We start from the raw sequence: 17,770 nt of genomic DNA on the forward strand, positions 1-17,770 counted from the left end.
TGATGTTGTCATTGACTTCATCACCCGTCCTGTTTGGGGTTCAGGACTTAATACGTCCCCACGCAGATCATCGGGTGTCACGCGCCTTTTTAATCAACGCAAAAGTAGAATTCAGGCAGAATTAACAACATCTGACATGTTGATAACACCGATACTGTCCGTTACAAAAAAAGCAATTATTTTTGACGTTATCACTAAATGAGCTTCAATATTTGATCAAAGCACTTCCTCTCCAAGATATAAGCAAGGTTTCAACCCAGCATTAACACAGAGAGAGGCCTTATGTCGAAAAAAACTTTACGGCTTTTACCACTTTCAAACAATGAGCCTACTTCTGGTTTAAACCGGAAGGAATTGTTATGTCATTTGACCTACACGAGACAAAAATCGAGACCACATTTTATCCTAGCACTTGCTGCAAACAGAATGTTGTGGGAGGCCACGGTTGATTTTATGTGGGTTTTTATACATTTAAAAGAATATTTAAGTATTCACAATTTAATAACAAATCACGTGATGACGTTATCATGACATAAATATTTTAGAATTATCTTCGTTGTATAGTTAGTGCTTGCTGTAAGTTTGACGGTGATCAATGATTACTGAGGTACGAAATTAGTGCCTCGAATACGTGTACTAAGTCAATGGGCTGAAATAAATATTTAAAAATCAATAATAAATCACATGATGACGTCATCACGACGTCATAAATTTTGATGTATTTTTGCATCAAGGTCTTTCTTGGCTGTAACTAAAGTTGATCAAAGCTCTCAAACTAACCCAAATGCTTGCTTGAAAACGTGTACAAAGTCAATGGGCTAAAATAAATATTGAAAAATCACGAATAAATGACATGATAACGTCATCATGACGTCCTTTACTTACAATAATTTTTGTATCACGGTCTTTGTTGGCTGTCACTTTGATAACCATCAAACATCAGAAAGGTTTTAAAATTGTGCCTTGAAAACATGTACAAAGTCTAGGGCAAAAAACTCATTGGCGGAAACACTGCTCCTTTAAGTTTATGTCACGTGATTTGCACTTAAACTGAACACTTCTAATGAAATATTACTTCATATGCGGACTCTTAGGCATATTTCAAATCAAACAACAGTGAGTAAAGTACCCGATTTCTCCTTTGTTCTTATAGTAATCTTGCGCCGAAGTTAAAGACTACTTGTTCACCTGTGTTAAGTAGAAAAACGTGTACAAAACCAAGGGGGAAAAGTTACATATTAAAAAAATGAATATATAATAAGGTGATGAAGTCATTATGACGTCATCCCTTTGCAATAAATCTTGCATCAGGGTCTTCGTTGGCTATCACTTTGGAACGATCAAACATTGCAAGGTTACCAAAATTGTGGCTCCAAAACGTGTACAAAGGCAATGGGCTAGAAACACGTGTGCAGGAAAACTGCTCCTTTAATTTCATGTCACGTGATTTTTGTCTAAACTGGAAAAAACTTATGAAATATTATTTAATATTTGCACACTTGGGTATATTTGCGATCGAACGGAAGGGAAACTTTGTCAGATTTCTTTTTCGTTCTGGTAGTAATTCTCGGTCAAAGTTGAGGACTGCTCACGCATTATGCTGGACAATGTGTGTAGAAACCCTTTGGTTAAATATAGGACAGTTTGTTGAAAATTGAAAGCCCAAGCAAGTGTAACCGTAATTCTGCAATAGCGCCCTCATAGCCTGATATAGGACAGTCTGTAAACTGTGTGCAATCTGTGTACAAAGTCTATGGGGAAAAATTAATTATTAAAAAATCAATAATAGATAAACTACTTACGTTATCATTGTGAAATTCTTCTAGGACCGTCCTTGGATGATGGTCCAAAGGTCTGCCAAGTTTAAAGTCGATCCGATTTAGTAAACTGCCAAAGTCGACTGGTGGAAGGAATTGAATTGAAAAAGCAAAAAAAAATCTGAAAAACAATACCTGTTTCGGCAACTTGCTAAAAAGAAAAAAAATAATCAGAAAAACAATACTGTTTAGCTCAAAAAAAAAGAAAGAAAAATCAGAAAAACAATATTTGTTTGGCAAAGTTGCCGAAGCAGCTAAAACAAAATAATCAGAAAAACAATACCTGTTTCGGCAAAGTTGCTGAAACAGCTAAAATATCATCAGAAAAGAAAGAGCTGTTCCAGCTGTTGCCAAAACAGCTAAAAAAATCAGAAAAGCAATACCTGTTTCATGAGTTGCCGAAACAGCTAATTATAACATCTTTGCTCGTTATTTATCCTACCAAAGTGTTCCGGAAGCGCACCATCAAGGGTCAACTTTCAGGCTCTGTTATAGGTAGACTTGTCTCTTTTTGCCCAACGGTTTTAGAAAGTGGTTTTGTTTTACCACTCATTTACCCATGCAGTGTTATGCTCTTTAAGCTGCCCAGCAGTCCAGCGATTCACGTGTTATTCCGCATAGGGCAAAAGTATGCTTAATAATTTTGGGAAAGGACTGATTAAAAATGTAGCATATCAAACCCCTATTCAAAAGAAAACCACTTCTGGTCATTGTCTTGAATGTCGACCTGATCCGACAACCCCCCCCCCCCCACACACACACACAAAACCGTTGAAAGGCTAACCCGTTCCTTCAGAGCGCTGGGCGGCATTATTTCCGCCCTACATTGTATGTATTTTGAATTTTTTTTTTTTGGGGGGGGGCATTTACTGTCGGACAGTGAGTGTGACCCAACTTGCAAAAACGCACAGTTGCATTCGATGTCCCTCTCTACGAGTACCTAAGGAGCCCCTAACGGGACAGGCACAATGAATATTTTTTTTTAATTCCGTTCCTTCGATTTATCGTTTCGTTCCCTCAAAATCATCTCGTTCACACGAAATAATATAATAATAAGTACCACTCTATGTTGCCCATCGTTTGCTCATATGCATGCAGTCCGTGTCAAGAAAGCCGACCATAAACAAAATGCATCAAATTCCAGTATCGGTTTTGCTTCAGGAAGCATTATATTGCAACCTGAAAAAGGTATAATTAGCTAGAATCCCCAGAATTTCGGACGTAACTTTGATGATTTTTTGGTAGATAACGTCTCGTATAGCATCTTTTCTACGACTGACTGTTGTTTGACGTCATGGTGTGTGTTGCGGTCAAGATGTGAACTACGGCTGCATCAGAATCTCTTGTCAAGAGCTAGGTCTAGGTATTCGCTCCATTGGAAATGCGTGGAGACGCGTAGACAATAGACCTAGCCGTAGCTCTGGAAACCCAAGCCTCAGACGGTCGCGTTTGTCCAGGCTTTGGGGTAGAAAATACATGTTTTTTTATATTGATGCAAATTGACTCGCAACAGTTTTGGGAGATGCTTTTTTTTTCTCTTTGCAATAGTGGTCATTCTTTTGATTTACATTACGAAAAAAAAATAATAATTGCATTATCTTCACATCTTCGTCGTGCTTGTGCACACTCACAGGGTCTATTTCAAGCGCGCCAATCACCAGCGCTGTTTGATCCCCTGTTTGGTACCCTGCTCAATATGTGCGCAAGTTGATCGACGACCAGTTTTCCACGGTGGCGCGAGCATTAGCATTACAATGCCTACGCACAAGAACGCATGTGTGGCTAAGTTGGCGGGTTTGTTCAAATGTGACTTCACAGGAGGTGAGATTAAAGGTGAGAAATACCACTGGCTTACCATCCAACAATTGAAAATAAATGGAGAAATGACGGCAAAGACGATAACGAGATTTCCGTATGACAAACTCCACAAGTTTGGGCTTGGCTTTGTTGATTTTACACTGCTTTTGCTGTGGTAAAGTGCACCCTGTATTTAAACATGGCGGCCACACAGTGACTGTCAGGCATTCAGGCTGGGATTTTAACGGAGTTCCTTTGGTTTCTTAACTTGTAGCAGTAATGGAGAGACGAGGAACACTCCTGGGAGACTGTTTTGTGGATTGTTGCAAATCTGAGATGTATTTTGACACTTCATTGTACTCAGCAGGTCTGGAAACAGCTCACGCTATACAAACACTGTAGGCCTAGCCTACTTCTGATAACAGCCCAACATAAAATGTTAATAAAATAAAAAAATAGGCCTAGGGAGTAATAGGGACCTATGTACAGTTGTGTTGTAAATCTGAAACATGACTTTTGTCCAACAAATTGTTCAACCAATGAAAGTCTCCAGCCTGTATGTGGGGCCAAAGTTACTAATTTGATAGTCAAAGAGTAGTCTAAACAAACTGGAGGATAGTATGATTTGATGTGGTAAATGAAGAGAAAACATTACTTTACACCCCACGAGAATTTGTCAGGAAGCCAAAGTCTTTATAACTAACTAGACCGATCCACTGAGGTTCAGAATTTAATAAATACATTATACAATCTGTAATTTCTACATATTTCAGTGAACCTGGTAAAAATTGGGTAGAAAGTAGGCCTCATACTTTAAGTCTGTGTTGCATGGAGCCATACATGGAAATCTCTACTAATTGCATGATGAAAATCTTAAAATTGGATGTTGTGCTAATCATTTCTGAATACAACTTGATTATTTTTAAAGATTCTTCTATGCCAAAATGATTTTGGTTATTACCGTAAAATCTTTCTGTACTGAAAATACAATTGGTAGAGGTCTACATGTAGTTTCCAAAATAACTGTCCTCTTTGTTTTGTTCACCTGTCTATGTGCTGTCGGTATGTTTGTCAGTCTATCTGTTATTCATCTGTCTGTTATTCCGTTGTCTCTCCCCCTCTCTCTCAGTCATTCTCATTCAGTACGAAGGTTATTGTGGCAGCACTTACCATGTACATGTACATGTATGTTTCCTTCCTCAACTTAGTTTTACTTATTGTTCAGGGTTGTAGACTGGAATGCCAGTTAGCTTTTGTGATGGAAATGAGACATTTGCTGGATTGTTTTGTGAGTGAATGATCTTATTTAGTCAAATATGCAGTAGTCTTTTTCAAGCAGTGAAAATTTGTTTATTCCCGTCTTTGTGCAAAACAAATCATGATATTCTTGCAATAGGGGTTTTCACAAGAATGTGAAACACATAAATATGAAGCCAGCGTTGAACTAAACGTCATCCTGATGGTCATTAGCTTGCAAAAGTTTTTAAAGCCAGATTCACGAACTTAAAAGTCAGGTGCACTGTGATTTTATTCTGTCACAGCAACACATTGCTTAACCGAAAGTTCAATTGATGTTTGAATATTGTAGAATTTAGTTTATTTGTGTCATGGAATGATACTCACTTCTAATGACACTGTTGTATGAAGAGGCTCAATATCTATTTTAAGAAACATTTGCATTTTTGGCTTTATTATGTGTGTCATTACAAACATCCATTGCAAATATATATGTAGGGTACGTGTTTATCTTCAGTAAAACCCCTACATGAAATGTTTTCAACGGTTTATGTTGCACTCTATGTTGGCAACACACGGTGCGGCGTCTCCATGTGAGAATACGGCATGCACAAGTATTGAACATTGGCTACAGCTCTCCACCGCTGCTTCTTTTGATAAAAATTTGAAGCATCACAGGAGGCGGGACTGGATTATGGCTACCCCTGTAATGCACCACCCCATAAAATGCCAAGTATAACTAGATTGATACACCGGCAGTGCTGGGTGCACATACGTGAATTACAAATTCTCAATCAGCTCTCTCCATCTTTCCGATCCTTCAAAGCCCTCTGAGAATCGGCAAACAGGCTCCTCCACTCATTTTCTTGCCATTTTTTCATTTTGCATGTTTTAATGACTGTTATGTGCATTCATTTCAGCTAGAGCAAAAGCTGCTGATGAGTCGTTGCTTACAGGATGACCAGCTTCTTGGCATTTCTTGATGATGGCCACTGTTGTTAAGGTGATTGTACTGTGATCTCTTACTGTAGCCTTCTTGTTAAAACGTGAGTGATTCTTTGTTATTGGTCATCCCAAAGGTAGGATTCACTGATTGAGTCTCCTGTGAACTCATTGCCTCATGTCCTGTAGACCTAGTACAGTAAGACCTACCCCACCTTACTGTCTTATAATATAGCTCGTGTAAACAAAGTGTGACTTCATTATGTCTATCTAAGGATCATGCTTGGTGAATACATTTATTTTGCCCAGATACCGAGTGACATGTGTATGGGGAGCTATTAAAGTTAAAATGGTCTTCAAAATCCTCTGATTTTATTATGATTTCACATGCACCCTTGGAGGTTACGGTTAATACTGTTTATAATTTGGGAATGTTTTCTGCACAGACTGTGATCTCCTGTATTAGCCTTTAGTTGGACCGAGAGAGAACACTATTTCCTTGGCATCAGAGGCTCCTTTGTTACTAACTGTGCATCACTGGTTCATGAACGACGAGGACATGGTAGTAGCCCAATCGCTAACAACAAAATGAATACTCCCAACCAACACGGCTCTTTTCAATCAATTAAGTTGTGCTTCTACTCAAGGCAGATTGAAGAGATTGCTTGGCTGAAAAAACAGGTGGGATTGTTTAAATATAACCCCAGATCAACACTCTTTGTTTTGCAGGCTTGCATCTGTGGATGGTTGAAAACAATTCTTAAGAACTGAAAAAAGTAGAGGGATGTAATATGTTAAACTGCTGCTTACAGGATCGAGAAAAAGGACTTTTTGGGAAGTGTACATGTATTTCAGGTGTTTTGAAAAATAAAATATACTAACTAGTCAAGCAACAATTGAAAAGAAATGGAAAAATGACAACAAAGAAGATAATAAGATTTATATTAGAAACTCCAGTGATGTTGGCTTGTATATTATTTGGCCCCAATCTTTGTTGATTTGACACTGCTTTCAATGATGTTTCAACTACTGTTGTAAAGTGCACCTATATATTTTGAAATTGTGGCCTCCACATGTGTGCAGTAATACAGATTGGAATTCAAACAGGGTTTAGTTTCCCTAGTTTCAGTAGTTTGACAGTTTCAGCTAGTCCCTGGAGGCCGTTCTCTGGAGTGTAACAAATCAGAGATATCTTATCACTGGTGACACTACTCAACAGGTATGGAAACAGTCTGCATCATATTCTGATATCGGTCCATGGTTATGGTAATAGTGAAATGCCTGGTTGTCCTGTAGATCTTGACCTTGGGTTTTGTCTTTTAAGTTTTCAACTAATGAGAATCTCCGGCCTTTAAGGTTGGATTGAATTAAACTACAAAAAATGGATGGAATTTTTTGGTGTGGTCGTACAATTTGTGCCAAAGTGAACAGAAACAAGACAGAAGCTGCATCTACAGGCTGCTTGTAGTGAATGAGGAGTGTACTGAAATGAAATGTCCTCATTCCTGGATCCAAATCACGTACAAGGATGAGTGTACACATTCCAGAAGGGTTGTTTAAAAATCTGGACTTGTTTTATGTTATCAGCCAACTTTTTACTCACTGAAGCCATCCTTCTGTGTCAAATACATAAAAGGTGCAATGCATCAGGTTGTTACAATATGGCATGCTAGCCCACAGTAGGTACAATTCGCTCTTTGCACGCTGCCGCCCCAGGCATGCAGAATCTCGAGCTTGATCTTTACAAAATCGGTTCAGTGATTTCCATGTGTTGCTTGGTCATTCTGTGCATGCTGTGTTGGATCTTATACCGTACGACTGGACAATGTTTCAGAAGCTGATTGTGACACAATTGTACAATCTGCCAGATTGAGGCTCTCCATGCCTATGGCAGCAACATGCAGAATAAATAACGTGTGTGTCCAGAGTTTCTTTCATGATATCCTTAACACAGGCTGGCTTCTATCATACACACCAAGGATTCAACATTGGCTGGGAAGTATGATGTAAGCCATCTTGACAATAATTCTTTGGTGTTCCACATGCCTGGAAGAAGGTCATTTAGGGAAGCACTTATGACTTACTTTTCTCCATCTTTCTCATTCTCCACTGCCCTCTGAGAATCAGTTAATCCAAGCTAATACACTCATGTTGTGTTGTCATATCTTCCTTTTGCATGTTTGTAATGACTTGTGTGTGTCCATCTAAGCCAGAGCACAAGCCGCTGAGTGAGCCGCTGTTCATGGTACATCCAACTTCTTGAGGATGGGGTTCCTGTGCTCGTTGTTGAGGTGATCGGACTTTGATCTCTTGCTGCTGCCTGCTGGGTAAAAGGTACGTGGGTCCAATGTTGTTGGTTATTCCAAAGGTGTAATTCACTGATTCAGTCCCCTGTGGACTCATATATATTTCATATATTGACCCAAAACATAATGACGTCAAGCTATTATTTTTTACTTGGACAGTTATTGCTTCCCACCTCACTGCCTTAAGAAACTAAGCATGACGTCATTATGTTACAGGTCTCTTCACTTTTCCAAAAGTTGACAGGGACGGAGGTCCTTCTCTGTGGATTAATTTAATTTTCGTGTAAACGTGGGTGACACACCTGTGTATGGGGAGCCATAATTTAATACCATTGATAAATGTTGGGTGGCAGGTAAAACGTGAAATATCAGAGAGTGTTTGGCCCAACCCCCTTCGGTGTACACAAAATCCTATTGAATCAGACGATTTTGGACTGTCTAAATTTTCTTCTTTCTGGGGCTGTTGAAAGAGCCCAAGAAAGTAGAAGGGGTGTCAGTTTAAAATGGCTGCTTCGAAGCTTTAGAATGATGACTTTTCATTGGTTGTGTTTGCTGATCAACCAACAATTGAAGAGAGTTGAAACAAAGGTCAATACGAAAATGAAAGTTAAAGACTATAAAGACATGGCAGTGATGTCTACTTGTATGTTATTCGGCCCTGATCTTAGTTGACTTGACTCTGTGGTTTTATTAGCTGTAGCATTGATGAAGAGAAAAGACCAAGTCCCTTGGAGACAGTTTTCTGGAGTTTAACACATCACTGGCAATTGGCATTGCTGACAACACAGCTCACTCGGTAAGCACTTTATATCATGTTCTGATTTGAGCCCAACAATGAAAGTCGTGTTCCAGATTTTGAAACAATATTTGTACATAATTTTGTATACATGTACAATTGTTCTGTAAAATCTGGAGCATGGCTAATCAGGCTCCACTCTTGAGGATGACGAGAGCATGCTGGATGAAACGTCAAGCACACACTCTACAGTTCTTATCAGAACCGTACCTCTTTCAAGGGAGATCTATCCACATGATGTAACCACAAGCCCTGTTTTTATTCTCCACCATGTAAAGCATCAAGTCTTATTTAATGAAAGTGAATACTTAGGGCAGTTATGCTTCCTGGTTTCCCATTTGTAATTGGATGGTTTTGAAGCAAATTTGGCTCTATATAAGGCCTAATCCAAACTAAGCTTTTGCCTGTGACTGTAGGGTTGGTGAAAATCAACTGATCTTGTTGTCATTTTGTTGAACATATCCACTGAAGAATGTTTCATTCTGATATTCCTACATTCAAGAGAACTATACACAAACGAAGGAGAAAGCTTGGGTCAGTCATTTGGTTTGCTAGTAATCCTCTCCCTCTTGTACTTGTTAGTCAATCTGTTATAGTAGTTAGTTTGGCCTGTGTATATGACGATAGTCTTCAAATGGTCAAAAGGTTTACCTTGGTTAATCGTGATGGGTACCATCTCTTCAATTCTTATTTATTTGACCATCACAAGAACAAGCAAAGCAAAATTAAACAAAATTTATGTAAAAACAACAAAAGCACAAATACAAGTAAATATAAGCAGTAGCAGGGACCAGGGATAAACATCCGAATACATAACGAGACAAATATCAGTCATGTGGGTCATCAGGGACTGCAAAAGTAAAATAAACTACTATTACCCCCGTTTATGGTCATATCGTTAACAAGACAAATTAACCAGAGCAAAGGAAACAGTAGTCTCCACACAGGTGATCGAAATGACAGCCCAAAAAAGAGAAAAAAAATCTTAGGAGAATGTTTCATTTCCATATTTCCAAACGTAAGAAAATTATCCCGCAAAGTGAAGGCCATGCTAAGAAAAGAATTGTCTTTACTCGTTCTTTTAAATCATGTGAATTTACTCATTTAAAAAATATCCAGTTTTAATCAAGTCCTTTGTGCCCTCCTTTTGAGGTTATTTTATTGGCTTGTTGGTAATTTTGGTTTTTTGTCATTTATTGTTCATGTGATGCCTTTAGTCTTGAATCATGTCATCCTAATTAAACATTTGTCTGTGATTTGTTTACGCCTGTACTCAGTACCACAATTACGGCCAAGATTTGGACTCTAGCACTGTGCTTATCTGTTCTACTCGTTAGTCTTCTGCTGTTGGTTGAACAGTGATACGCTCCATGCTGTGACATGCTCAACCTCTATCATCACTTTCTTATCTTGTCTGTTCTGGAATAGCATGAGCGAATTCCGGCTGCAATATCTGTTGTATAAGAGCACTGAGCCTTTAGGGGCAATAAAAGTAACAACAGCATGATTTTGATTTCCTCAACATAACAGAACTGGTAATTTGCAACTGTTGCAGTGACCGATTGTCTTGTGGTGGCAACAAAAGGTTTTGTTGAAAGGTTGCTACTTTGCATGGTTTTTCTGTACCATCTGGTGTACCTCAAGGAAGTGTCTTGAGCTCAATCCAGTTCTTATGTATACCAACGACTTTCCTTATCACATCGTGTCAGCTAGCACTTTATTTGGTAACAGTGCTCTTGTGTATAGGCCAGTATAATGTCAGTCTGGTGACCTTCAAGATATTCATGGCTACCAAAGATGTTGTCATGCTAGTAAAATGCATCTCAATACATTACTAGGGAAACCAAAGTTTTGATTATACTAGGATGGTCAAAGAAAATAGTGGACCTGAATTGTACCTTAGTTAACATGCAGTTTGAAGCTGATAATGAGTACAAAATTTCTCGGGAAAATCTTGTTATGTCACTACCAAATCAAACAGACTTAGTATGTCTTGCTTTCATCTTGCAAGTTTCTAGTGTTGACTATTCTGGAATACAAGTAGCCTATCTGGTACCTTCACAACAGAAACCTTATACATTGACAACTTAGAACAAAATTCAACGTTGAGCAACCAGGATAATTCTCTAGTGAAGAAGATTTAAAATGGATTACGCGGATTGGTTGCATATGTACATTGAATTTGTCTTTACGTGAATCTAAAAGCATCCATCTTTTGCTTACATTTGTTGTTAGAGGTCTTCATAGAGCTTTTGACCGTGAAATAGTCTTAGTGAACAGGTGGTATATTGAAACGATCAGGCTGGACAAACCTGAGGGCTCGAATGCAAAAACTTCACATTTTGCCAATTACATGCTCTTGAGATAAACTACATGTACCTGAACGTTCGACAACTGAAGTGGTTTAAATAACCCTTCAACACCGGATCAACTTACCAAGTATCCACTTGAATTTGAAAGTATATGAAACTTGACAGAGTACTGATTGAATTTACAGTGGAGTACCTTTGTAATAAGGTCGTTGGGACTGGCAAGTTGTGGGAGGGTCACTGTGTTGTTTGGTGCAAGGAAGCACAAAATGGGGGGATTTGAATACCTAGGATTTGCCATGTTGGCCAGATGTGTCAATGGTTTTGCTTTTGTCGGTATTCAACTGTATTTTGTTATTTCATGGTGTCTTTCTTTTTTTTGGTTTTTACACAGTAATTTTTTTTATTGTTTTGGGGTACTTATTGTTTAATTGATTGATTTGTTTCTGTAATTAATTTTATTTTGTTATTTTAATGTATTTGTATGTCATATTTATCTTATTTTGCCAACTAATTTATTTTTTCTGTTCGATTTATTTATTTGCCATTTCTTGAATCTTGTGCTTTTACTTTATTGTGTATGTGTGTGCACGATTATGTAAAACCTGGAGCTTCAGAAAGGAAGGCTTACGGATGACAGTTATTGGATTAACTGTTTCCTCTCCGGGCATTAGTAAGTTTGTGTTTGTGATTTCAGTATATGTGTGTCATGTGTTTTGTTTAATTTTTGTTCTTTATCCTGGAAAATGCCGAATAAATGAAAGTGTTTCCCTCATTGTACACACGTTGGTTGGTCTCTTTTGGTCGAAGAGTTTTTATCTCGGAGATTAAGTAGGTTAACAAATGATCCTAATGGGCGAGCTTGGCATGACTGGACAAGGATACACATTTCACTACCCACATCTTATTTCCACATTTGGAAACATTGAACAAATACATGTAGGCTTCATATTTTGTTTGATTTTGCATGCTACAAACGTCACACACTCTGCCTCTGCCGCCACGTTGTCTCTATATCCGATATCAAATGTTCAAGCGATTGGCTGATCCTGGAGTCTTGGAAAGGTTATATGCCAAAAAAACTCAAAAAACTTTCATTCCCATATGGCAACAGAAGAGACATATTTATGATTGGGGGTCAGAGTTTCCTTAAGACACTCGGCAGTCGGTCTGTATTTGCCGCTTCGTTTTTCTCGATAACTGAGTTTACAGTAAAAAGTCTCAAAATGGTCAAAATGGGCTGATCTTGATATCGACGGAGAGGGTAAATGTTTATCTTATCATTGATGTAATCTTTCTGTCCATATTTAAACTGAAGCTAGGAAAATACCCGCAAAAGAAGGTAAGAGTTGTCCCACTGCTGCGTGTGATGTTGCAATTCTTCCTTTGTCAACACCTTACTGTGCCTCATAAGCGCTCATTGTGATCCCGATAATATTCTAGCTTAAAAAGTTTGAAAATTGTTAAATTGTGGTTAGCATGATGGCAATCAATGGGCACATGCTCCTCTATGCATTAAAGTTTCATAATCATAACAAGGCAAGACTTCTTGTCTGAGCTAGTGCTTCCTGTTTTTGTGCGATTTGTCCTTTGTCCACACTTCATCGGTCCTCTTCCCAGCAGCATAAACGTTCAGAAATTTGTCTAAATGTGATACATGGCAGCTTCTAAAACGGTACATATTCCTCTATCCATTGGTCTAAGTTTCAGATCCATATTTGTTATTGTGAAGGGAAGTATCCACAGAATAAGGCAGAGTTGTATCACTGCTTCTTCTTTTTATGCAATTCTTCCTTTGTGCAAATTGTACTGATCCTGTTCCTGCGCACAGACGGCTTGATGCTTGCTACTTTAATGTGCAATTTTCCGCTGTCACATTTTACCGGTCCTCTTCCCAAGTAAATATGGCACCCTATATCTGGGCATTACATGTCTAAAAATGATTCAAATCTAGCAATCTGAGCGACATTTGAAAGGGCATACCTTCGTGTATCGAATGATGTAAGTTTTGTATCCATATTTTTACTTACCGGGGAAATATACGAAAAAGAAGGCCAGGGATCTCTAATTGCTTGTTAGGCCTTTGACCTTTCTCCACGCTTTTCTCACCTTTCTCCGGGCAATCCTACCACTACTCAAAAGAGCACATGCTCTAACGATTAACATAAATTTCATATCCATCCTTGGTGTGTTTAGGGAAATATGGGAGAAAGAGGACGAATTTTTTCAGACTGCTTGCTGTTTTTGTGAATTTTTGCATTCGTCCCCACATTACCATTCCTCATTCCGCGCAAATACCGCTCCATATGTTCGACCAAAGAACGTCTGAAAATTGTCTAAATCTGGCAATCCAAGTTGCGTGTAAAAGAGCACGTTTCATGTCCATGTTAGGAAAATGTTGGCGAAAAAGGCAAACCTTGTCCTACTGCTTTTAACTTTTGTTCAATTCTCTTTTGCCTCATTTTAACAGTCCCCTTTCCAGGCAAAGATGGCTCCAGATATTTGAGCATAAAAGTCTTAAAATTCTCCAGATCTGGCAATTCTAGTACTGCCTGACAGAGAATAAGTTCCACTTTTTATTGAAGACATTTTAATCATCTAGCTGTTCTAGATATAGAACATTAGCAAAGGTAGGCAAGGGTTTTTGTTCCACTACTTTTTAGTTTACCCTTCGTGTTTCCGTGCATAAATGGCTCCATATGTTTCAGTATAAGGTTTGAAAATTGTCAAAATGTAGCGTTCTTGACAGCTACTGAAAGGGCACTTGTTCTCCATTCGTTTACGTATTTAAAGTTTCAGGAAAATGAAACGAAGTCAGGAAACGTTTGCATTCCACCGCTTGTTTTTTTGTTCACCTCTTTTGATTCGCTTTGTTCCATTGTACTATTATTTAGGACTTTTAATTTTAGGTAATTTAATTATTTAGGTATTTATTCATTTCCTCAATAGTCAAAGACTCAAGTCGTGCAGATAGTTTGAAATTTGGCTGTTTAGTTACACTGGTATTGAGTATTCTCTTAGCCCTTCCTTCAACTTTGGAAATTCGTACATATTTTAACCTACCTCATTCGCTGCATTCCAATGTATTCCCGTCTGAATATTTAAAAGTAAAGCTCCAAAAATCTAGCCTTTTCAAGGAATCACAACCTGAATAGTCCAAGACTCATATAGTGCAGGTATTTACACATTTAGCTATTTATTTAGACAGATACTGAGTCTTTTGTTTCCTCTGCCTTAACTTAAGAAATTTGCACATATTATTTTGACCCTACCACATTCGGGGCATTACGAGGCTTTCCCCAATGAATTCCAACATAACTAAAGCTCCAAAATCCTAAATTTGTCAAGACAGAAATTCCATAAATGTCCAAGACTAGAATCGTGCAGGATTTAGAAATTTGGCGATTTAGTTAAACAGATATTGAGTCTTTTTATAGCCCTACCCTTAACTTTAAAAAAAATCGTACATGTGTCTCCCTTTCTCATTTGCTGCAATACGCTGTATTCCTCTATGAATTCCAACACAACTGAAGCTCCACAAATCTAACGTTTTCAAGAAATCAGTTCCTCAGTAGTCCAAGACACAAATTGTGGGGGTATTAGGAAATTTTGCGATTTAGTTATATAGATATTGAGTCCTTTTATAGCCCTAGCTTGAAAAGCAAAGTTGTACATATTTCCCCCTGGCCCATTTGCTGCATTTTGATATATTCCCCCTAAGAATTTCAGCATAACTGAAGCTCAACAAATCTAAATTTTTCCAAGAAATCAATTCGTCAATAGTCCAAGACTCAAATCGTGCAGGTATTTAGAAATTTTGCGATTGAGTTAGAAAGATACGGCGCCTTTTTGATGCCCTACCCTTAACCTAAACATTATGGGGTCCGAAATTTATAAGGATGAGAATGAAGATACCTGCAAGACTCCATAGGTTACCATCAATATGGGGACAAAAGTCAGCATGAGAATGTATATACATACATCTCTCCACAGATCATCGTCAATATTTGGACTCCATAGATCACCGTTATTATTTGATCTCTAGTGTATTAGCTAGATTAGATTACTATCAATATGAAGATACCTTCATAATTCCAATAGATTACCGTCAATATGAGGACATCAGTGTATCAGCATGAGAATGTATATACAAAAATTAGTCCATAAATTATATGTGCATCAGTCATTATAATAATATCTCATGGTATGGGCATATTAACCCCTTTCTTCAGGGTGAAGTTTTTTCTGGGACACGCTGTAGATAGATATATTACTCCATACATTTACCGTAATTATGCGGACAACAGAGTATCAGCATGAGAGAGTAGATACAAACATCACTCGATAGATTACCGTCAATGTGGGGACAACATTGTATCACCATGAGAATGTAGAATACATACATCACTCCATATATTACCGTCAATATGGGGACTCCACAGATTGCCGTCATTATACGGACTCCAGTGTACTATAGTCATGTAAAAGTAGATCCATATACATCACTCCATATATTACCCTCAATATGGAGATTCTACAGAGTACCGTCATTATAGGGACTCCAGTGTAAATGTAAAGGAAGATACATACATCACCCCATATATTACCGTCAAAATGGGGACTCCACAGATTACCGTCATTATAGGGACTCCAGTGTAAATGTAAATGTAGATACATACATCACTCCATATATTGCCGTCAAAATGAAGACTCCACAGATTACCGTCATTATAGGGACTCCAGTCTATAAGCAAGGGAGTATAGATACATACATTGCTCCGTAGATTACCGTCATTATATGGGGTCCAAATTTTTTAAAGATGAGAATGAAGATACCTGCATCACTCCATAGACTACCATCATTATCGAGACTCCATGGATTACGGTCATTATAGGCACTCCAGTTCATAAGCAAAGGAATATAGATACACACATTGCTGGAAGGATTACTGTCATTATTGTGTCCCAAAGGATGAGAAGGAAGATACCTGCAAGACTCCATAGATTACCATCAATATGGGGACTCCATAGATTACCCTCACTACAGGGACTCCAGTGTGTTAGAATGTTGTTCTAAATAAATGCATCACTCCGTAGATTACTGTCATTATAGGGACTCCTGTTCATTTGCAAGGCAATATAGATACCCTGTACATGCGTTGTTCCATACATTACCCTTATATTTTTGCGTAATTCTGACTTTGCGGTATACCGGGTCATGTAATCGCAAAGACATTGCTTCATATATTCGAGCATAAAAGGCCTTAAAATTATCGAAATCTGGCAATCTTTGTGTCACCTCAAAGGGCACATCTTCCTCTATAGATTCATATAAGTTTTATATCCATATTTACAGTAGTTAGGAAATATCTGCAAAAGGAAGTGCCAATTCTTGTTTGACTGTTTCATATTTTTGCGGAATTCTGGCTTCGTCTGCGCTATACAGGTCATGATCCTGCGCAGAAGATGCTTCATATAATCGAGCATAAAAGGTCTAAGAATTGTCTAAATCTGGCAATCTTAATGTCATCAGAAAGGCCACATGTTCGTCTATCCATTCATATAAGTTTAATTTACATATTTGCAGTAGTAAGGGAAATAGCTGCCAAAGGAAGTGCGATTTCTTTTTCCAACTGCCTCTTCTTTTTGCGGAATTCTGGCTTCGTCTACGCTATAACGGTCCTTATCCTGCATAGAGAATGCTTCATGTATTTGAGCATGAAAGGTCTAAGAATTATCGAAATCTGACAATCGTGGTGTCATCTGCAAGGCCACATGTTCCCCTGTCCATTCATTTAAGTTTCATATCCATATTTGCAGTAGCTAGGGAAATATCTGCCAAGGGAATGCCACTTCTTGTCTGACTGTTTGATATTTTTTGCAAAATTCTGGCTTCGTCTGTGCTATACTGGTCATATTCCCACGCAGAGAATGCTTCATATATTCGAGCATAAAAGGTCTGAGAATTGTTTAAATCTGGCAATCTTTGTGTCATCTGAAAGGCCACATGTTCCCCCCTCCACTCATAGAAGTTTCATATCTATATTTGGAGTAGGTACGGAAATACTTGCCAAAGGAAGTGCGAGTTCTTTTCCAACTGCGACCTTTTTTTGCGGATTTCTGGTTTCGTCTGCGCTATAACGGTCCTATCTCGCACAGAGAATGCTTGATATAATCGAGCATAAAAGCTCTAAGAATTATCGAAATCTTCCAATCTTGCTGTCACCTGAAAGGCCACATGTTCTCCTATCCATTCATATAAGTTTCATATCCATATTTGGAATAGTTAAGGAAATATTAGATTAAATATTGGAGTAGTTAGGGAAATAGCTGCCAAAGGAAGTGCGAGTTCTTTTCCAACTGCATCCTTTTTGCGGAATTCTGGCTTCGTCTGCGCTATAATGGTCCTTATCCCACGCAGAGAATGCTTCATATATTCGAGCATGAAATGTCTGAGAATTATCTAAATCTGGCAATCTTGCTGTCATCCGAAAGGCCACATGTTTGTCTATTTATACATATAAGTTTCGTATCCATATTTGCAGTAGTTAGGGAAATAGCTGCCAA

At 38.2% G+C, this 17,770-nt stretch overlaps 2 long non-coding RNA genes across 9 annotated transcripts in view; one reads left to right on the forward strand and one right to left on the reverse strand.

Annotated features, from left to right (window-relative positions):
• The window catches only part of LOC110990889 (uncharacterized), a 445,142-nt gene extending 433,159 nt beyond the window's left edge, over nt 1–11,983 (forward strand). For 2 of the 3 annotated variants that reach the window (XR_015424673.1, XR_015424672.1), the window contains exons 10-13: nt 5,771–5,853; nt 6,239–8,126; nt 8,793–8,894; nt 10,172–11,983. This is a non-coding gene — a long non-coding RNA (uncharacterized LOC110990889). Of the gene's footprint in view, nt 1–3,247; nt 3,651–5,770; nt 5,854–6,238; nt 8,127–8,792; nt 8,895–10,171 lie in introns of those variants that run through there. The other variant, XR_015424675.1, reaches the window with a different exon arrangement.
• Nucleotides 1–17,770, reverse strand: part of LOC110985198 (uncharacterized) — a 235,219-nt gene that overhangs the window by 109,766 nt on the left and 107,683 nt on the right. The window lies entirely within an intron of this gene.

This window comes from Acanthaster planci, linkage group LG03 (assembly GCF_054643075.1).
Source record: "Acanthaster planci isolate LZ-2023a linkage group LG03, COTS_SCS, whole genome shotgun sequence".
Lineage (NCBI taxonomy): Eukaryota > Metazoa > Echinodermata > Asteroidea > Valvatida > Acanthasteridae > Acanthaster > Acanthaster planci.